General features: G+C 43.9%; 1 long non-coding RNA gene across 1 annotated transcript; it reads right to left on the minus strand.

Annotated features, from left to right (window-relative positions):
- Positions 1-678: 678 nt before the first annotated feature.
- Positions 679-3,407, minus strand: LOC308435553. Its single transcript, XR_013975508.1, has 3 exons — positions 3,367-3,407; positions 2,771-2,813; positions 679-1,783 (listed from the first exon to the last, which is right to left on the minus strand). It is a non-coding gene; the product is annotated as an uncharacterized lncRNA (long non-coding RNA).
- Between the last annotated feature and the right edge of the window lie 19,162 nt (positions 3,408-22,569).

The following is a 22,569-nucleotide window of genomic DNA, read 5'->3' on the forward strand; positions in this document are numbered from 1 at the left end:
TTGTGACTGCGAGGCACAGGAGCATCCATAGATGGGGCATTTTCGGCTTTCTGTAGGCAAGCACATTTTAAAATAATCTTCCTCAGGGTTTTTCTTCCCTGGGCAAGTTATAAGGTTTTATCAGATGCTCTGGAAGCCATCTAGTGTTTTGAGTGTCTGAATCATAGATAGGCATACCCCATATGAGGACTGGGTCTGGGCCATTTGTTGGACAAGGGGTCTCTCCACGTGGCCTGTGCATAACTGTTGGTGGATGAAGGGTGCAGGGGCCGTCTGCAGCAGACTTGCCTGCAGAGCCGCATGTAAGGAAATTTAAGACAAACTGCATGATTCAAGAAAGAGGGTCTTGAAGCTGCCTGTTTGGGGGAACAGATTCCCCCTCCAGACTGTAATTTAAAAAGCATGTTTTTTAGGGTTTGATGAGTCCTTTCCACAATACCCTGGCCTTGGGGGTTATGTTGGGTGCCACTTGTCCCGTCCTGCGGGACCCAGTTATTTGTGGGGTCGAGGGGCACCAAGCCTGGAAGAGAAAAGGGTGAGAAAGAGGAGCGAGACCAAGCAGAGACTTGTCAAGGTCTGTTTAATGTTTCTCAGGGTCCGTGTTTTAAGCAAGGGAATGGAATGAAGGTGTGGCACACAGACAAGGATATCTGATCAGTTGTTTACTAGGACCGAGGTTAGGGTTTAGTTAGCTCTCCGGACACCTGGGCACAATCATTTGCGGAGCCCCAGAATGCAGCTCATCTTAAGTAAATGTCAGGGGCCTGGGTAAAGTTCATGCTCTCACGTAGGGGGGGGATCATTGTATGGGCTCTGGCTCCTAACAATCTCTTTATCTAAGTATGCCTCCTGCGATGAGAAAGGACAATATTTGTTCCTTTCATCTCTCTCCTGACCTTAGAGATTGTTAAACCTACTGTAACAGATATGCCCCATAACTAAAATGGAACCATTCAGGGTCCAGGTGCCTTCTGTTATATTACTTTCCATTTTTTAACATTTTCTTTTTAAATCCTGCTTTCTTACTTCAGGGCTTTATTATATTCGAATGTTCGATTTTCTTCTATTAGCCATCAGATCCTTTTCTTTCTCCAGCGTCTATGTACACTTACAAACACTGCCACTTGCTTCTCTCGCTGCTCCCAAACCTCCTGTGTCTGCACCTATGCTTCCCTGAAACTGTCCCAAGGCCTGGCATGTTTCCAACTCTGAGGCCTGGAATCTCAGTTTCTTGTGTTCATCACCATGTCACTTCACTTGAGTATCTGGGGTGATCTCAAGTCTGGCCTGAATCTGAAACTTGTACCTAATGTCAGTGCACTACGTATTTCAGGGCCTTTCAGGGTCCCACTTGTGGTTCAATAATAAAGATATGGAGACATGAGGCCATTAGCCTGCTTCTGGGGGAGTCCCTCGGCAACTCAGCTCCACCCAGCCTCCCTGCCCTGCTCCTGTTCTGTGAGTGCTGGGATTTTAAGTGGCAGGTGGTCCCTTGCCCCATGGTGGCTGGCCACTTAGGGAGGAATGAAGAACAATCTCCAGACCACAAGGTTCCTAAGAAAAATTGGAGGTAGATTTCATTTTCTAATAGCTTAAGTTCAGGCTACCACTTTAAGTCCCTGCAGCAACGGTATCAAACCACGAGGCTACTGTGCAACAGCCCATCCTTTTGCTCAGAAGGGGGACAGTCAGGCTGGAGGTGATAGCAGATCCGAGGAAACTGTCAGGAACATCTGGTTTACTCGCCTTCAGGTAATTTCACTGGCTTTTCCTTAACAAAATCCTAGAGATAAGAAACAATCATTTACTAGACACAAGACACCAGTAGTCGGAGGGGTAGGAGCTAGGTCCCTAGAGATTCCTGCATTGGAGATGTGTAGTTTGTGGGCCACACTAAGTCCTTTATATTCTCTTCCACTTTGTCAGACCTGGATATGTGATAACATCATTCTCTAAAGAGGTCATGTGCTTTCCTTTATTGCTGTCAGCAAAATAAAACCCTTTGGACCCCACACACCATGCCAGAGATATGAGCAGGTTTTGGGGTAGCTGGAGGGCTGACTCTGAAGAGTATCTGCCAGTTGGATGGAGATCTGCTGAGATAGGACATTTGAGTATGAGCTATCAACCTGTAGTTTAAATCACACAGGCTGTCTGCTCGTTTCTGCCACAGCTAGAGCACACGTGCAGAGGTACTGGGCCAGGACACCAACTGGATCCTACCATACACCTCATCTGGGAACATGATCTCTTAACCGTGTGTTGGACAATTATGAGCTGCCAAAGTTCAGGGCTCAGCAATTAAAAGCCCTGGTGGGCTGCTCTTCTTGGAGTTAGGTTCAATTCCTAGCATCCATGTCAGGTCACAACTGTAACTCCAATTCCAGGAGGATCTGATGCCCTCTTCTGGCCTCCATGGGCACCGCGTGTACATGGTACAGACACGCAGGCAAAACATATAGAAGCAAGTATTTTACAAATAAAGCCAAATTTTTCTTTTTTTTTGTGAATGTAAATATTTAATTTAAAAATGCTGAACACTACAATATATAAAAGTTATAAAGTCAATTTTTTCAAAAGATTTTTAATGTTAATATTGTGGCAAGTTTCAGACTAAGGCTGACACATAGAAAACTAAATAATGAAACTGAATTCCACAGGCACAAAATTCTCATGTTCTGTGTATGCAATGGCACTGCCTCAAAATTCATCTGTTCCCACCATGAAGGGGACAAAGAAACCTAAAACCTTGACTACACGCAGAGCATACCTTCTCTTCTCCAGGTTGAACCAGTTCGTCTCAAGCTCCAGAGCTGCAGAAGAAACACCAGAGGAAATCAGACCCGAAACTATAGTAGAATAAATACAGCTACACAGAGATGTGTACAGTATGTTAACATTAACCATCTTTTTAGTTAAAAGTACTTAAACTACCACACAGTACACTGGGTATATCTACTCAGGAACGTTTTAACATGATTTTAAATGCAAAGCCACATCTTTCTCTATGTATTAATTCATTCACCAACACTCCCATTTATTACATTTATTCTGAGTGTGCACACAGGTGTGCTGGCACACACATGAGGGTCCAAGAATAACTCTAGAGTTGTTCTCTCCACCAGACCCCAGAATCCAAGGTAACCTGGCTCGGTACTGCTAAGCCCTCTCACTACATCCCCAACCCCCGTATCTAACTTAAGAAGTGGGGTGACTGCATTAAATTCCTGCCTAGTCTGTTGGCCTCAGGTAAATCCTTTAACCCATCACAGCAGTGAATCCAGTCAGGTTAGAGTTCTCATCATTGGCCAAGAATTGCTCCTGGAATTGTGCCTGGTGAGTCAAATCTTTCTATCGAACACACACCTTAAGTTCTTCAGCGTCCTAGACACAGCACCACATTTGCTAGAAAGACAAAAAAAAAAAAAAAAAAAAAAAAAAAGAAAGAAAGAAAATAAACAATATTACAAGTCAGAGCTTTTTACAAAAAGGACCTTTCTGGTGGTTACTAGCTGCATTTGATGATGAAGCCCAGTCTCTGAATAGCATTCATTCCTGCAGAGCTCTGACCCTCACTCTTCTGACAGCTGGGAGTCCACTTTACTTCTCTGGGCAACCCTTCTGACTAAATCCACCCCAGAAGCATAGTCTCTTAATGTTTGGAAACAAAATTACTAGTTACAATACTTCTTTTTGGTTTAAAGGTTTATTTTATTATGTATTCAATGTTCTCCATGCATGAATTCCAGAAGAGGGTACCAGATCTCATGATACATTATGAGCGACCATGTGGCTACTGACACTTGAACTCGGGATAAGCAGCCAGTGAGTGCTCGTAACCTCTGAGCATCTCTCCAGGCTTCCATACTATTTCTTTAGGGCAAGTTAAACCATTTACATTGATTTCAAAGCCAGAAGCAGCACCAACCTTGTTTGCTGAGACGGCACAAGGAAATCCTAACCTAGAGCTTGCTGTATCCAGTCCTTAGACAGTGGTTCATGCTGTTCTGATTTCCCTCAAACTAAATGGCTCAATAAAAACACAACCCCTAAAAAGATTTCACCCATGTTCTTGATCCCTTGTTGTGGTACTAGGCAGGGCACACAAGGTTGTTTAAAAGAGCTCACAACACTGAGTTCCCTCTAAAATGGCCTTCCCCTGGTATACAGATTCATGTCCATAAATCCCAGCACTCAGGTACTAGGTCAGAAAGGCTTTTTTTTTTTTGTTTTTTGGCCAGAATGAATACCTGCCTCAATAATTTAATACATGATTATTTAAATTGATGTCTCATTCGGCCTACTCACGGCAAATTCAGAGTTTTCAAATCAATAGAAAGCTACTAAGTAGCACTTTCCTAGTTTGAGCACATCTAAGTTTAGATCTTCACAAATGTTAAAGTGCACAGGCAGGACTCCCGGGTGCTCGTTAGAAACCTACGCCTGGTTTTAGGACCTCTCACGTGGGACAAAATGTTTCCACAACACAGAGATTAGGCATCTACTGTCCTGTACAAGTGTCCGGACAGTCAGATTTTCCCCAAGGCAAAAACCGCCAAGTCTGTTCAGAGGAAGGGCAATCCAGCCCCCTGAGGGCAGAGTTCCCAGCTCCCGGGCGACGCCCTCAAACCTTAAAACAAGCACAAAACAAAAAGCCCAGCCTCTGTGCACAGCGGGACTTGAAGGACACGTGCGGCGACGACACGGCGCGTGGGTGAAATTACCCCCGCCCTTGCTAACACTGCGATTATCCTGCTTCCTGCTACTTTCCGATCTCTGATTTCACTTGCTTCCTAAATAGGCAATGTCCCTGTCACCGGATTACTAGGCGGGGGGTCGGAAAGTCCGGAGCCCCGAGTGTGCCCAGGACCCGGGGCCGTCCGGACCCAGCGCGTGCCCACAACCCGGGAGAGGAGAAATCAGGGCTGCGGGAGTCCGATCGCCTGTCCCACACCGAAGAGACGCACACGGGGCAGGGACAACGCGCAGGGCGAGCGCAGTGGGGACCTCCGAGGCCACGTGGTGGCACCTCGCAATTTGCAAGGCGATCAGTACTTACCTGGAGCGCGCCGCGGCGGAAAAGCAGAGCGCCAGGGCGGGACCGAGTTTAAAAAGGACCGGACATTGAGCACCGGGGCTCAGCCAACCAGAGTGACCCAGCGCCCCTGCTGCCCGCCCCCTCCGCGGTTCCCGCCTGACTCCACCGCGGGCCCTCGCGCGCCCCCTGGCGGCAACAGCGCCTCCCAACCTTTCCCTACCACAGGACAGCTGTCCACTCACTGCCCTAACTGCAGAATCTGTCACCTTGCTGAAGGTTAAGAACTGCGCTGATCTTGGGGCCACAACGATTCCACACTCTTGTGTATTTATTTTTATTAGGAGACCAATATGTAACAGAATTTGCTCCTGTTAAGGAAAATGTAACATCATGGAGAATGGAGTGGGCTGGTGCAAGGAGAGGACCCCATGCCTAGAAATCCCACTGCTGACCCTCCACTGCCAATGCTGGCCCAGCTCTGTAAACATCTTGTCCTCAAAGCCCTTGTGTGACCCAGGAGGCATGTGTGCCTGACATAATCAGGCTGAAAAAACTTGGGTTTTGTCTTGTTCTGGTTTTGTTTATTTGTTGTTCCTCCGAGACAATGTTTCTCCCTTTACTCTGGGCTGTCCTGGCACACCCTCTTAGACCAGGCGGGGCTCGAACTCACAGATCTGCTTGCCTCAGCTTCTACACTGCTGGGATTAAAGGCATGAGCCACCACCCTCTTGATTAAAAGCAACTGTCCTTCTAACAAGGAAAGACAGAGACTGATGTGAGTGACAAGGGAGTGGGGAGAGATGTGACTACATGGCCAGCAATGCCCAGGATTGTGACCCCTGTGTTGGAAGACACAAGAAGGATTCCTTTCAGTGGCCTTCAGAGCTACTTTGGTCCAGCTGATACCTTGATTCTGGACTCTTGGCTCCCAGCGCTGAGATGGCATTTCTGTGGAAGCCATTAAGGACAAGTCCAGGAAACTAACTAATGACGGACAAGGAGGGGTTGTGTTGTCCCAGTGGTGAAGGCCAGCATCTCCTCAGGACCCTGGTTCCCCTGCCCACTGCTGTTTATTGATGTGTACACTCGCAGCCACCTCTGCAGATGTCTGCTGAGTTACTCACCTGCTGAGGAAACGCCGGAGGAAACATCCTAGTTGGGAATGCCGGAGGTTAGGGACCTTTTTGGCTGGACATTTACAAACTCTTAAAGCAAACCAATGTTCCCATCACCCGAAGGGCTTACCTTCTCTCCTAAAGCAGGAATTCTCCTGAGGGAAAACTAAGGGGAGGAGTTAGTTGTGGGAAGCAGGAAACCAAGTAATCGCATGCCTTCCTCTGGGGTGGTCTACAAGCCACAGAAACACTGCCGGGCCACACCCAGGGGTTCTCTGGCCTACTTTTACAAACATTTGCTTTTATGTACAATTGTGAAACTTGAGGTGTTATACTGATGGAGTTGAGACCATTTGAGCTAGGAGAAGGGAATTCGTATTTTTGTGCCAAATACTATGACTGGTGTTGGTGTGTGTGGGTTATTTTCCCGTTGTTGTGTGAAAAACACCATGGCCAAGATAACATATAGACGAATTTATGTAGGCTCACGTCCATGATGGCTGAGTGAATGCGCGGCAGGAGGAACAGGAAGCTGAGGCTCACACTGGAACTGGAAACACAGAGCAGAGAGATTTAGGAATCACAGGAGTCTTTAAACTCTTGAAGCCCATCTCTAGAGCCAACTTCCACTCAGGTCATTCCTCCTCAGCCTCCCCAGATAGTGCCACTGTGTGGGGACCAAGCCTTAGTGCCTGAGACTGAGAGACATTCCTCATTCAAACCAACAGAGCTGAACCTGAGGGGACAGTGAGCACCGGAGAAAATTTTCCTTCTTTAGTGAGAACCAAAAATTCTGCCCAGAGCCTAGAGTAGATTTGAATAAAGGCAGATGACACTGTGTTCTGAGTTTCTGTAACCCGGCCCTTAGGGAGAGATAGGGCAGTCTGAAGATCAAGACCAACCTGGTGCATAGCAAGACCTTACTCACCTCACAAAAGAAGAAATGTCACCAAGGACTAATAATACTCTGTCATTTATATGCATAGCAGTGGGTCTCAACCTTCCTAATGCTGTGACCCTTTAGTACAGTTCCTCATGTTGTGGTGACCCTCAACCACAAAATTATTTTGTTGCTACTTTGTAACTATAATTTTGCTCATGTTATGAATCACAACATAAATATCTGATAAATAGGATGCCTGATATCTCTCGAAGGGACTGAGACCCCCCCCACACACATTACAAACCACTGTGCTACAGTAACTGAGTTCTTATATCCTAGGACCCAGCAATATTTTGCTTTTCAGGGCCTTGATCTGGCAAGGTACACTTTCTATCATGGAGTTAACACCCTCACCCCTCAAATATCCTCTCTGGGTAGGGATTGGCCTTCACTTACCCAGTGAACTATATTGTCTAAGTGTTTCCATTGATATAAAGAGGCCCATGACCAAGGCAACACATAGGACAACAGTTAGTGGGGTCTGGCCTACAGGTTCAGAGGTTCAGTCCATTATCGTCAAGGCAGGAGCATGGCAGCTTCCAGGCACAGGAGAAGTTGAGAGTTCTACCTCTCCATCCAAAGGAAGACAGGAACAGACTGTTGTCTAGGCAGCTAGGAGAAGAGACTCAAAGCCTGCCCCCAAAGTAACACACTTCCTCCAAAAAGACCACACCTGCTAATACTGCCACTCCCTGGCCAAACATATTCAAACTACTATATATGAAGACAGTAGGAATCCCAGAGCATTGGCAGTGTTTGGCACTGTATTAGGATCAGAGACAGTCTGTCCCCAGCTCCACACTCTGCTAGATCATGCTCTGGGCTCCTGCTTAGCCTTTCCTCATCCCCTTCCAGAGAAATTAATGTGAGTAAGATTCTGCGCTGATGTAAAATTGTTGATGGGAATCTGAGGTAGTCCAGAACCGTCCATTCTGTCTGTCTCTCCATAGGAGCCCAGCAGGGCTCTTTCTTGGGGGAGGAGGAAGCAGGGTAAGAGGCCCTCTGAAAGCCATTGAATGGGGAGTCAATTGGATTCATTTATCAACTTTAAACCCTCGAGCTTCTTTTACAGGACTAGCTGAGAGGAAAGCATGTTCCTCGTTCACCCTGTGCAATGCCGCGAGCCTGGCCCAGTGTAAGTCTCCAGTCCTCTCTGTTCTGTGTGCCGGCTGACACCAGTAGCCCATCCTCCTGGAGGGAGATCCGCCATCAGTGTGGAGGCTTCGAGGCCTCATCTCCTTCCCCCTCACTGCCCAGCTGGATGGGGGCTGGGTGGGACCTGCTCAGTTCTGAAGTCAGAAGCTTCGCCAATAGACCCTGATTCAGTAGTAATGAAACTGCTTCTCCTGCCTGAGGTGGTTCCTCATGTGAAAAGGGAAGAAAGTGTGTTCTCATCTTCCTGGGTCCCACCCATGTCTTGACCCACATCCCCAGGAGGATGGAAAACTCTCCTGTCCTCAATGGACTCGCAGACACTGACGTGGGAAGGTGCTGCCGTGGGTCAGGGTCCCATTCATGGCTCTTATGCATATGTGCATATACGTATTTCAGTGTTGCTGCAGGGCAGTGAGGACAAAGGAAAAAGCAGACACTATGTAAGTGATTGCCCCCATTGTGTATATTTCTAGTTATGGTTGTTGAGTGGTTTGACACGCACAGGTCTCTTCCAGGACAGCCCGCCTGTTCTCAGCAGCCAGACTTGTGAGCCAAGAGAATGTCCTCCCTTGATGGGGCCGATGGTCTCATCCTCTTAGCTACTGAGTGTGTGCCCTGGATACCCTGGGATACCACGCTCTTGTTTATGATCCCAGCAGGGCTACTAACGAGTTCACACAGAGGTTTTAGTTACGAGCCTCAGCCTTGCTGTCCACAGTACCTTAGGATGAACGTCAACCACGTTAAGATGAAGCTGCACATTTCATGCACAGATCCCTGCTGTGGATAAGAACTTTTGTTTAAAAAAGAGACGTAAAAATTTAAATCTGTCTGTGACTTTGCGTGTGGAGGTCAGAAGAGGGTGTGGACTTCCCTGCCGTGCTCTCTAACTGCCAGACCATCCTTCTAGCCACGGGAAAACAAAAGGAAACCAATCAAACCGACCTCAACCCACCGTTCAATTCCTGCCACAAGTGAGCCACCCTAACCCTAACCCTTCCTGCTCTCGGTATGTTAAGCGTCACAAGCCACCATGGAACTGAAAAGACGCCACCGTCGTACCACTTACACACTTAGCAAACGCCTGGACTATGGGCCCGACTCGTCCATTGAAATTCCCACTTCCAGATGACTCTAGCTGTGTCTGACACAGAGCTAACTAGACCATTGTGAGTTGGTTTTTCTTTTTTTTTTTTTATTTTACTTTTATTGGATATATTTTATTTACATTTCAAGTGTAATTTTCTTTCCTAGTTTCCCCTCCATAACCCCCCTATCCCATTCCTCCTCCCCCTGCTTCTATGAGGGTGCCCCACATACTCCTACCCCCTTTCACCTCCCCGCCCTGACATTCCCTACACTGGAGCATAGAGCCTTGGCAGGACCAAGGGCTTCTCCTCCCATTGATGCCCAACAAGGCCATCCTCTGCTGCATGTGCAGCTAGAGCCATGAGTCTGTCCATTTCTACTCTTTGGAGAGTGGTTTAGTCCCTGGGAGCTCTGGCAGGTTGGTATGTTGTTCTTATGATGTTGCAAACCCCTTCAGCTCCTTCAATCCTTTCTCTAACTCCTCCATTGGGGACCCCGTTCTCAGTTCAATGGTTGGCTGTGAGCATCCTCATCTGTATTTGTCATGATCTGGCAGAGCCTCGCAGGAGACAGCTATATCAGGCTCCTGTCAGCATTCACTTCTTGGCATCAGAAATATTGTCTGAGTTTGGTGGCTTTATATGGGCTGGATCCCCAGGAGGGGCAGTCTCTTTTTTTTCTGGATGGCCTTTGCTTCAGTCTTTGCTTCAAACTTTGTCTCCGTATTTCCTCCTGTGGATATATTTGTTCCCCCATCTGAGAAGGATTGAAGCATCTGCACTTTGATCTTCCTTCTTCTTGAGCTTCATGTGATCTATGAATTGTATCTTGGGTAATCTGAGATTTTGGGCTAATAACTACTTACCAGTGAGTGCATACCCACCATGTGTGGGGGTTACTTGTTGTTGTTGTTGTTGTTGGTTTTTTTGGGTTTTTTGTTTGTTTGTTTTCTGTGATTGGGTTACCTCACTCAGAATGAGTGACCCAGCATACAGGTGCAGTTGGGCACTGATCCTACAGTCACATTTTCTATACCTATGTTCTTTTTTTCCATTGCATTGTATTGGTAAAAATATATTCTTTGAGGAGAGAATGACAGAATTAGGGGGACCTAGGAAGGGAAAGGTGTCCCTTCTGCCTGAAGAATCTCACCAGCTAAGCAAAAACTCCCCTGACAGTTAAAAGCATTTGTCGTTACAGGGCAGTTCTCCTTATGTAGAGCACAGTTTAATAAAAATATTAATACAATGACCATGCCTAGGGCTTACCCATGTATGCCCTTACTCCTTCCCAGATGTAAACTGCAGTTTTCTGGGACCCTCACACACAAAAAGTCTATGACTTCCTTTACAGTAAAAGTGTATCTTAACTCCCTGTGACCCCTTGTGACCCAGAGTCCTTCTCCAATCATCTGCAGTCCTATGCAGTGTACCCTGGGAAATGCCCTGTGATCTCATTCGGTTCCTTGGCAATCCTTGAGATTTAACTCTAGAAGCCGGCAAGTGTATATAGTGTACACTGAAAAGAATTCCCTAGGGAAGTCCACATCCACTCGTAGGGTTATTAGTTTAATGCAAATTCCATTTTCTGCGTCTCTCATGGGTGTGTGTCTAACTGGCACCAAGAAAGCTCTTCCAGGGAAGCTTTAGAACGGGATGGAAAACAAGTCTGGAAAATTGTGATCCCTGAAACTAGTAAAAATAAAAAGGCAAACTACCAAGAACAACCGACGAGGCATGTGCTGTATGTGTGAGCCACTGTTAGGCGATGCTACGGAACTTGCCACTTCGTGGAGACCAAGGGATGAGACTGTTAGCTCAGTGAGTTACACTCAGGTAGGCAGGTTGCAGGCTGAGTTGTGTTTACAGTAAGTAATGGTGGCAGGAACTATTTTCCTCTTCTGCACATGAGGAAGAGGCTCTAAGAGAGAACCAGGATTCTGATACAAATTGTTTAACCACCTGATCCTTGCACTTTATCTTGTCTTTATGTTTTATTTTCCCAAAGTTGCAACTTGGAGAGTAATTTATGTGGTATGCTCGCCTTTATTTCTAATTAGATGGTAAAACCTTTAAGTGGGGACTGTACCTTAGTGACCCAGAGCACAGGTTACTGAGAAGCTTCCATACTTCCTCTTCCAGGGTGACGAATGCACGAAACATCATGGCTAACAAAAGCAGTGTTAACATTAGCTAAGTGCCTTGTTCTTTGTGAAATTTCTCCTGATTGTTCACTTCACAATGCTAACTCAAGTTCAAATTAATTTTCTTTGATTCCAAAAGAGTGCAAAGGAGACCGTTTTTTTCTTACTCACTCGTCTTTCTGGGTGTCATCTCTCACTGACTATGATATTACAACATGTTCATGTTTGTGAAAAACTCTCACAACAATAACTGCTTTTATTCCTCACAGTAATTCTGGAAACTAATCTTATTTTCAGAACACAGATTTAGTTTAGAGCTATAGCCAGCTCAGCTGCACAGGCCTACTACGTGGGAAACTAAGGGATGTGGTTGCAAATTGAAGGGCAGCTGAGGCACCCTAATAAATATCTTTTGTCAAAACAAGAAAGAACTAGAGGGACAGCTGAGTCACAGAGCCCTTTCTTTGCATTCTTGGGGCCATGGGTTCAATCCCCAGTGCCTTTCCCCCAGTATTTTACTTTGCTCATTGCTCTGGCAATGGCAAGTTAAGGACGGAGAGTTTATCTGAGATCAGTTAGAATGTATAGTCTGTCATGGTCTGGAAGTCATGGTGTCAAGAGCACAAGACAGGGAGCAGACTGATGCTGCCATTGTACATTTCTCTGTTTTTAGTCTGGGACCCCAGCCACGAGATGAGATGCCACTTTCAGGTGAGTCTTAACCCTTCAGTTTCTGGAAACACCCTCATAGACTCACCCAGAGGTGTGTCTATAGTGTTTCTATATGCAGTCAAGTTGACAATAAAGATTAACCATCACACAAAAAAAGAGGTTTACAGGGGTATCTTAGTTAGGGTATTCATTGTTGTGAAGAGACACCATGACCAAGGCAACTCTTATAAGGACAACATTTAATTGGAGCTGACTTACGGGTTTAAAGGTTCAGTCCATCATCATCAAGAAAGGAGCTCTCTTAGAGCTTGAGAAATCTAGACCTGTCATCAAACACTCAAAGCACAACCACCAACTTTCTATCTTAAGGACAAGACGTGAGCCAGAATATTATGGCATGTTGTGTATTAGAACTTGCAGAAGATGAGGAAGCCCCCACTCACACGCAGCCAACAGCAGTCCACTTATTAACTCCAGTTTGACTGTTGCAATGGATTCTGTCCAGCCAAGAGCCAAATAAAAATGGTGTAGCCTTTAATTCCATCACCAAGGAGGCAAAGTAGGCAGATCTCTGAGTTCCAGGCCAGCCTGGGCTACATAAAACGGTTCTAGGTCAGCCAAGGTTACAAAGACCCTGTCTCAAAGATAAACAGACAAACAAACCCAGATTTCATGCGAAACTTCCCACATTTGAAAATGTTGGCAAATGAAAAACAGAACATGGGTGCAAAGTAGAAGAAAATCTAAAGACTGCTCTATCGATGTCCGGTTTGGGCAGTCATATTTCTGGCTTGAAGAAACTAATTCTGGGATAGTAAACTTAGCCACGATTGCAGAATAGTAGATAGAATCATACTAGCACTTTGTACTCTGGAATTTTATTAACATTCCTTCTTTCTCAAAGAAAGATCACTGGGATGTGTGCTTTAAAAATCTGGATAGACGATGGAAAAAAAATACAGGTAGTTGTAGACAAAAGGAAGGTAGCAAGTAAGCGCGTACTGCAATCTTTAGCAACCAGAGAAGCCGAGGATAAACTCTGCGCCCCTTGAATTCCAGCACTCTACACGCAGACGCAGTAGCAGCTCAGTGGATTCGATGGCAGCACTGTCTTAAACGCCGAGCCCCTAGCTTTAAAGACCACCCCCGTCCCGCCCCCTCAAGGAAAAGCCCGATTCCTACTAACAACAAAAACGTGACAAACGAGGAGAGAGCAGCGAACCCGTACCGCCCGCGCCGGAGGCAAGGCGGAGCTAAATCGGTGGAGGGCGACGGATTACGGCCTCTGTCGGCAATGCCTCACGACTCCTGCCGTAAAGGTCGCACGTGGCGCATGCGCAGCTCCCCTCCCTTCCGCTATCCGGACGCGGTCCTGTTTGTAGGGGCTCCTCGTTCCGCTGGTCCGTTGTCACCATGGTGAAGCTGAGCAAAGAAGCCAAACAGAGGCTGCAGCAGCTCTTCAAGGGCGGCCAGTTTGCCATTCGCTGGGGCTTTATTCCTCTCGTGATTTACCTGGGTCAGTGGCTGAAGAACGTGGGAAGAGGCGCAGGGCAGGGGTTGGTGGGTCTGACTCTCTTTTTTTGGTCTTCCGGGAAAATAAACCCGGCCACCACGTGGTCCACGGTTTCCGAGGGCTGTCTGAACCCATCTTCGAGTTCTCTTTAGCGATTTGGGTAGTGTTTAACCAGCCATGCAACCCCTTATATTTACGTATTTACATCTGTAAAATGAAAGCAAGACCTTTCACGATTGGTTTTAGGTCCATATGATTCCCCTAAAGAAAGGTTAATCACCTATTTGGCTTTCAGGGCGTGTCCTTAACCTGTAGGTCAGCCTAAGTGGAAAGACGCTAATCAGGTTAAAACATCACTGCCTTAGAGCCTGATTGTGATAGTAGTTGGATGCTTAAGCTTTTCTTGTATAATGAAGGATTTCGGTTACTGACCCTATTTTGCAGGGAAAGAAACCAAGCCATAAAGGCATACTTAACTTGCCTGACTATCCAGGCATATATTTTCACCCAGGCCTACACGCTGGTCCTTATCCTGTTTCTGGTTGACTAGTTTTAACATTTTTTTTTATCTTAATTGCCTTATTCAACCCATAGGTAAAAGGAAAATAGAGGATTTTAACTCCAGGTCTCAGAACTCGAATATGGAATTTGACATTTCACATGTTTAAAGCAGGACCCTCCCAAGGTGCCGCTCCTGGTTTGTTTTGGAAGACTTGCGTCATAGAAGATAATATACATTTATTTGTAGTCTTGGCAGAGCCTTTAGCTAGGCTGGACTTCTTCCGGCAGCTGTAGTGCCTGTGAGATGTATGTGAGCTGTGATAAACTGGATGTTTTGATAGGACTTAAATATTTGTCTTGGCATTCCTAAGTATTATGTGTAACTCAGGCTACCTGTGAACTCCTGATTCTCTTTTCTCTAACTTCCAAGTGCTCGAATGACAGGCCTGCACGGTCACATCCAGCTTTCCTCTTTTGAAAGTGGGGGGACCTCAGATAGTGACATTATATAGGTATCAGATAAATAATTGTGACAGCTTACTTTTTTGTTATTTGTTTTGAGACAGGGTCTCTCTTTGTAGCTCTGGCTGTCCTGGAATCATTAGGTAGACCAGGCTGACCCCTGCCTCTGCCACCTGAGTGCTGGGATTAAAGGCATGTGCCACCACCCACTGTGGACATGACTTTTGTAGGCCGTGTTGTCCTTACAATTCCTGTAGGCGAGGCTGGCTGAATTTATCATCTCTGCTGTAGTTGGGATTACAGGTGCACTAGGCTCTTCTTTTGAGATACACTCCACCCCCAACCCCTCCAGGTGAGGCCCTTTCATGTAGTCTAGGCTGGCCTGGCTGTAATCCAGGCTCCTCTTGGCCTTCAACTTCTGGATAATGGGTTACAGATATGCACAGCTATGTCTAGAATGTCTAGATGGAGATTCTGCTTAGCTAGATGCTTTAGCTACTTGTCAGAATCTTCCGTCTAGGACGGGATGTTGCACATTGGTTCCTCTCCCAGGGCTCGTCATTGCAGTGATTTTTACCCCAGCATCAGAGTTGGGGTATTTAAGGTTGGTGCTGATAGGGCTGCCCTTCCAGCACTTCTTTGTGTGTGTGTGACCAGACTTATTTCTACCAGTGTCAGAAACCATCAATTGTTGCTTGAAAGTAGGATAAAATTCAGATCCCTCACAGTTGTGGTGTGTGACTTTTTTCTTACCAAACTTGGGATACCCAAGGGCTGGCTACCATACTCACTCAGCCTCTCACAGTTCTTGATATCCTTAATTTTAATCATTTATTCAGGAAATTAGTATATATATCATCAACTGAGTATATATATAACCAACATATTTAAATTGTATTTAAATAGTAAAGGTTTTTTTTTCATACTTAAATTAGAGTATATTGATCTGTATAGGTAGATAAATAATATTAAATTATTTTCCCTCTTTTGCTACCATGAGCCTTTGCTTTATAAAGAGAGTAGTTTGTGGAAGATAAAGTAAGATATCCTCAATTAAACTTTCAGAAAAGGTGTCATTTTCCTTTAAGCCTTTAATAGTTTTCAAGTGTGGTTTGGGACTTGTAATAGTCATGGGGAGTGACTGAATAAAAGTAGGCCATGTTAAGATGATCTGCTGTCTGCACAGTGGAAACAACTGTCCTTTCTGCCTAATGGCCATGGATGTTGCTCCACATTCTGCTGAAAACTAGAATCCTTCAGCAACATGAGTCAGCTGAGATGGATGTCCCAGATTGGATTGTAGACATTTTGTCTGCTGGACTTGTAATTGCTTCATTTGAAAGTTTTGATTTTTTTTTTTTCTTCAGGATTTACGAGGGGTGCAGATCCTGGAATGCCTGAACCATCAGTTTTAAGGTAATGCTCTTGAATATCAACATTTGAAAGTAGATGCTTATATATTAATTGGTATTGAATCATTAGGAAGTGGATGACCCATAACTTGACTGTTATAGTCTTGAGTTGTTGGAAGAAATATTGTGGTCTAGTCTTGCTTGTATTAATTACTGAGTACCTGCTTTGCTTTCTTCCTCCCACCTTAAAAATCTTTATTTACTATGTATAGTAATGATATACATTTTAAAAAGAAAAGAACTAATTTATCTCCTTATCCCATGAAAGGGTAAACTTGTGTATCAAATTCTAACAGCCATACATAGAACTTTGGTCTTTTCACCTAAAATTAGAATTGATATCCCTATATTTTTTACTTTTTAGTTACTTTAGGGTTTCAGTATTTTTCATAACAATGTAACATCTAAAGCTTTACAAATTATTGTTACTATATATATTAGTATTTTGTTTACATGTGTGTCTGAGTACTGTGTGCCTGGTAACTATGGAGGCCAGAAAAGAGTGTCAGATCCTCTGGAGCTGAAATTACAGACAGGTGTGAACTTCTGTGTAGGTACTAGGAATTGAATTCTGGTCCTGGAAAAGCAGGGAGTGCCCTTAACTGCTGAGTTATCTCTCCAGCTCCCCAAGCATTTTACTGCATATAGCTTTTGTTGATTGTATTTTTTATGATAAGTTCTTAGGAGATTAGTAAGTCAAAGCATATGAATACATATAAGCTTCATACACACAGTTTGTGTATGTGTGTATTATATATGTATGTATAAATACATATGTTTGTATGTGTACTTATTATTAGTCACTGTTCTATTACTGTGACAAGTTTATAAAGAGGAAAGGCTTATTTGGGGCTTACAGTTCAGGAGGCATTATATGATGGTTGCTCGACCCTGACACTTTGATCCTGGTAGCACTGTCCCTAACATTAGTAGGAGTGAGAGGGTGCTCACCTGGTAGAACCAGGGAAGCTGGGAGATGATGGGCTAGAGTCTCGGTATCCCACCTGGGGACATGCCTTCAGGATCCAACTTCCCATAAGACTTATTCTCTTAAAGGTTCTATCCACTTCCAGTATTTTATAGACTGGTCAATAGATTTTCAATATTTGAGCTTTTGAGCACATTCAGCTTTTGAAACATAGTAACATGTTTGTTTATATATATATGCACATGTGTGTAAATGTTGTAATATTACGATGAAAGCAGAGTCCTAACAGGTTGGTATGGTCCTGAAGGACTGGCGTTCCAGTCCCTATGACGACCATGAACACTGCATGTGCATGCTGTGGGATTTCAGCTGTGTTTCAGACATATGCAGAAAATACAGATGTATTTTCTCCGGTATTCCTTGCCGGAGTGCTTATACTAGAAGTACTTCAAATTTCAATTTTTCTTTTTTCAGAGTGCTGGGGCAGTCAACCCAAAGCCCTGCACACATCAGGCAAACATTTTGCTAAGAACCACACCCCCAACAAATCCTTCTTTGTTAAAATTGGACATGGACAGTCTGTAGTAACATTACCAGTCACCTGAGTCACCTGTGCCAGTTATCTTAGGTGTCTTGTACATTTCGTCTGAGTTGTCACTTGAGTACCTCCAGAGTAGGACACATAGTTTAGGTTGTAGGTGTCCAAAGCCTCTGTATCCTTGCCCCGAGTGCAGGTAGTTTGTCCTGTAAGAATTCCTCATATATGGCCTTCACTTTTTTTATTTCCTCATTTTATTCTTTTCTTTGGTCTGCTATGACACAGATTCCTTTTCTTGTGTGTGTGTGTGTGTGTGTGTGTGTGTTTTGAGGGGGACAAGGAGAGGTGAGGCAAAGTCTTGTGTGCCCTAAGCTGGCCTTGAATTCTCTCTATACATCAAGCTGGCCTGGAACTCAGCCACCTGCTTGCTCAGGTTACAGGATGCACCTCGTGGAACGGGTTTTTAAAGTTATTGTCACAGTTCCCCACTAGTTCCTTTTTTTAGCCATTGTTCCTTGAACTATGAATTTTCTCTTTTGTGAAATGGGAGTGAGGTGATGTGTGTGCTCCAGATTGACTCAGTGATTGCAGCCAGTTATATCTTTAGAGAAAAGCTCACTTAAGACACATTACCATAGTCACTGCTGTATCAACCTGGAAATTTTCCCCAAATTCTGCAAAGCATCAAGTATGTTTCTTCAAGAGATCATTAAACTTTCAAAGTTTTGGTTCTTTTATAATTTGGATATAATGTCTTCTAAATTAGGCTGGCATGAAAATTAAATAACAGTATTTTATGTAAATATTAACAGTACTTGTCAGGTTACTTGACCAATAAACTTTTTGTTGGTTTTTTGAGTTTTAGTTTTTGGAGACAGGGTCTCTCTTTATATATAGCCCTGGCTGTCCTGAAGTTCACTACATAGACATGGCTGACCTTGAACCCAGAGTTCTCTACCTGCCTATGTCTCAAGTTCTGGACCTAAAGGCATGTACCACCACTTCCTGGCTAGGCTTTGAACTCTTGATCCTCCTTCCTCTGCCTTCTGAGTGCTGAACTACAGGCTTAGTTCATTACACCCAGCTAAGCCATAAGTAAAATGAGTATCATTATTTCTGTTGTCTGTGTTAGACCAAGAGATATTGTCTTTTTTCTTAATTTGGATGTTTACTCCATTGAGAAAGAGATCTTAATAGCTGAAGAGTTTGCTTTCATATCTTAGCTATATGTAAAAATACTTGGACTCAATGGGACACCATTAATATTTGATACATAATGGTAAATGCATGCTGTGTTTTCTAAGCATAGAAAGGTCCGCATGGCCTTTAAGGATAAACTTCAGAACCTCATTGTTACGAAGTCGCATTTTTAGTCAGTAAGATTTAGACATAAAACATGTCTTTTCTTTATTGATTCCTGGTGTCCCTCCCTTTAACAAATGCTATGGGAGTCTATCCCCCTTCATGAGTTAAGGATTCTGGGTGGGAGGTTGCAGAAGTAAAAATAGTGGCTGATGGCTCCCAGGGATGTGGGTAGGCCTAGGTGGCCCTTAGTGAGAGTCACTCGTCCTTGATTGTGCGGCCATTTCCCTGTCAGATTTATGTGGTGAGAAGCAGGGATGGTAACTGTGGTGTGTGTTTTCAGTCTCACTGAGTACTCAGTAAAAGGGTTGTTGTGTTGACACTTTAGTAACAGTAATACAGTTTCACTTCCGTTCCCTGGTCCTTTAAGTTAAGGAAAATCATTGTTTATGTTTTGGTTGACTTCATTTTATATATAAACTGAAAATTTCTTTTTCTCAAGGTAACCACATTTAAAAGTAAAACAAACTATATTTTTATATGTTTGATTTTGTTTTGTTATTTTTAATTTATCTGCCTATGGGTTCTTGTCTTTTAATAACTGAGTTTAATACAGAAACAAATGTGAATGTGTAAGACCTGGTTTCCATGTTAATTTATTTTTCCTCTTCACAAATGTCTTAGCCTACTTTGGGGATAAAGGACACTGGTCATCTGGATTCGGACACAATCCAACATGGAAGGTGTGTGCTCCGGCTGGATAAGAAAGGAGGCGTCATTTCAACTCATCTACAGCAGAGTGAAGTCTGTACTAACTTATGATAGACTATTGGAATAAATATTTTTGACTTTATATTTTGTCTTTCATACTTTTTAAAACCTGTGTGTGTGTGTGTGTGTGTGTGTTTATATTGTACCAATGTGGAAGTCAGAGGTACCTTGTACTGTACCATGTGGTCTGGGGGTGTAACTTTGTAGCCAGTGTTTTTACCTACTGAAGCTACCTGCCGGGTCTGCCTTGATCTCTTTGGATTAGGTATGCTGGGACTAATAGGTGAGAATTGAGGCTTTTGACTTTTTTAGAACAGGAAATCCATGTGTGCACTTGAGTGCTGCCCTACAAAGTAAAACCTTTCCAAGTGAACTCCCAGCTGCTCATTGTCAAGTGCAGTCCCCTTTGTGGGAATGAGCGCCGGCCGCAGAAGGGCTCTAAGTGGGGAGTAGGAATGTCAGTGTGACGGACTGGATGCTCCACTGCACTGACATGATGCCCCGACTGTAAGAAATGATGCTGTTGGGAAATTGTGTCTGATTTATTTGTAGGTTAAATGTAGGTCTAGAATTTTCTGCGGGTGTGAGAAAAGTCGAGCTGGCTTGAGAAGAGGCTCTACTGCATATCACAGCAGCACTTCTTCCAGTAGAAGAAAAGACAGCTAATGAAGGAGTCTCTGCTGGCTGCCACTTTCCTGCACTTCTTATGTTGTGTTTTGGCCTTTCAAACGATGTTTAGCATCGCTTTGTTGATGTAATCTTACCTGTTCAGGGACTCTGTAGATTAGGCTGGCCTTGAACTCCTTGCACTTCTGCCTCCCGAGTGTTGGGGTTAAAGGATGCACTACCATACCTGGCTTATTTTGACCTTTTGTTGGTATTGGTGTTGGTTTTTAAGAATCTTACTGGGTAGCCCAGACTGGCCTTGACCTCACTACCCTGCTGCCTTCTCTAGTGCTAGGATCACAAGTTTGCACAACTTTGCTTGCCTCTCACTATATTGGAAGCCTGCTTTATTGTTTAGCTAACAAAATAACTTTATTTACTTACTTGGAAGTTGTAATTAATGAAACAAGATAGAACCTAAACAAACTGGGACATCATTTGGGAAGGGTCCATGGCGAGGGAAGTTTGTGTCAAGTTTTGTTACTTTTGCCATGGAGGCAGAAGACTTACTGCATAAATCATGCAATATTTCAAGTGGAGTTCTTGAGTGCTAATTGCAGAAAAGCATTTTTTGGCAAGCATTTAATTGCCTCAAGACTTCTGAGTTTAGGCATGTATGATTTTGATTTAAAAACTTGTTGGCAGTGCTCTGCTCCAACCCTGTCTGTCACGTGTTTACTGTCAGGGCATTCCTGTTCGAGGAGTACCTTGGTGGACTTAAGCAGGGTTTCTAGAAGTGAGGAAGTTGTAGGGGACTCTGTTTAAATGACACAGCAACCTGGCTGCTTCTAATGTGACTGTTTGGGAACTGTTATCCACTGGCAGTAGCTTCTTTGCCTTCATGTAATATAATAGCAAGTGATTCTTTCCATGACCTCCAAGGCCCAGTGTAATTGACTTTATGGGTCTCTGTTTCTTATTGACAATTGATGTGGGCAGGCTCAGTCCATGACAGTGAATGCTAACACTGGGCAGGGGACCCTGAGTTATAGAAGAAGGCAGACTGACTGCTCCCAACCAAGTAGCTTCTTCAAATACCACATTCAACCTTGTCACCCAGCCTAATCCTGTACATTTTCTCTAGCCAGGTGAGTCTGCTTGATCCACAAACTTCCCTAACCCCAGACATACCTTCAAACTCCAGGCTTGGATAAAGATACACCGTGCACACCAATGCAGTCCCTTGAGTCCACAGACTTCATTCCATCTAAGTTATATCCAATCTCTAGGCCAACTCCACTCACCCTCTTTTAGGATCCAACCTGCTCTGTCCATATCAGAACTAACAAAAGTCCATGTGTCCAGATCTCATCTCAAAAATACATACAGTATAAAAGACCAAAGTGTCTTTCCTCAAAATACATCAGTTCTGTAAAAATGTTTGCCAATGAAAATTACCCAGAGGAACTCTGGGCACACAATTAAAAAAAAAAAAAAATTATAAGCTTCATCAAAGAACTTGAGGAGTTTTAAGATGCATGAGTAATGCCCAAGAAAATGTGAACATAAAGATGATGAAAATGCCAAAAAGATAATCCAGGACTTGAAAATGAATTTGATTAAAAGAAATATTGAAAGGATTTGAGATGAAATGATAGAATTGAAAAACGCAATAACCCAACTAAAGGGCTCAGTGGAAAGCATTGCAAATAGAACGAATTAAGCTAAAGATGGAATATCAGGACATGAAGATAAAGGAGAGGGTATAGAAAAAAATAATATGAAAAGCGAAAAAACCTGACAAGCAGTGGTGGCACACCTTTTTAATCCCAGTACTTGAGAGGCAGAGGCCAGCATGAGCACAGAGATAGTTCCAGAATAGCTAGGGCTACACACACACACACACACACACACAAAACTGTCTAAAATAAATTAAAAATCCACATGGCAGGAACATATAAGAAATATGGGTGCTGTGGAAAAAAACAGCCTTTGAACTAGAAGCATGGATACAAGTCAATGGCATCAACAAGATCATAGACGAAAACTTCCCCAAAGTAAGGAAAGGCATACCCGTACAGACACAAGAATCATACAGATCAGTAATAGAGAGGACCGGAAAAGAAAATGTTAATGGCATACCATAGATAAAATACTTAAGTATATAGAACAAGGAAAGAATACTGAAAGTTGCAAGAAAAAAAAATCACATTTTAAAAAGTCACATATACGAGATCCTATCAGAATAACAGTTGATTTCTCACTGGAAATTTGAAAGTCAGGAGAGTCTGTAGCAATGCAATCCAAGTGCTGAAAGACCATGAGAGCCAACCTAGACTAATATACTCAGCAAAACTATTTGCCTTACTTGAAGGAAAAAG

Source organism: Micromys minutus (assembly GCF_963924665.1).
Source record: "Micromys minutus genome assembly, chromosome: 23".
NCBI classification, from domain to species: domain Eukaryota; kingdom Metazoa; phylum Chordata; class Mammalia; order Rodentia; family Muridae; genus Micromys; species Micromys minutus.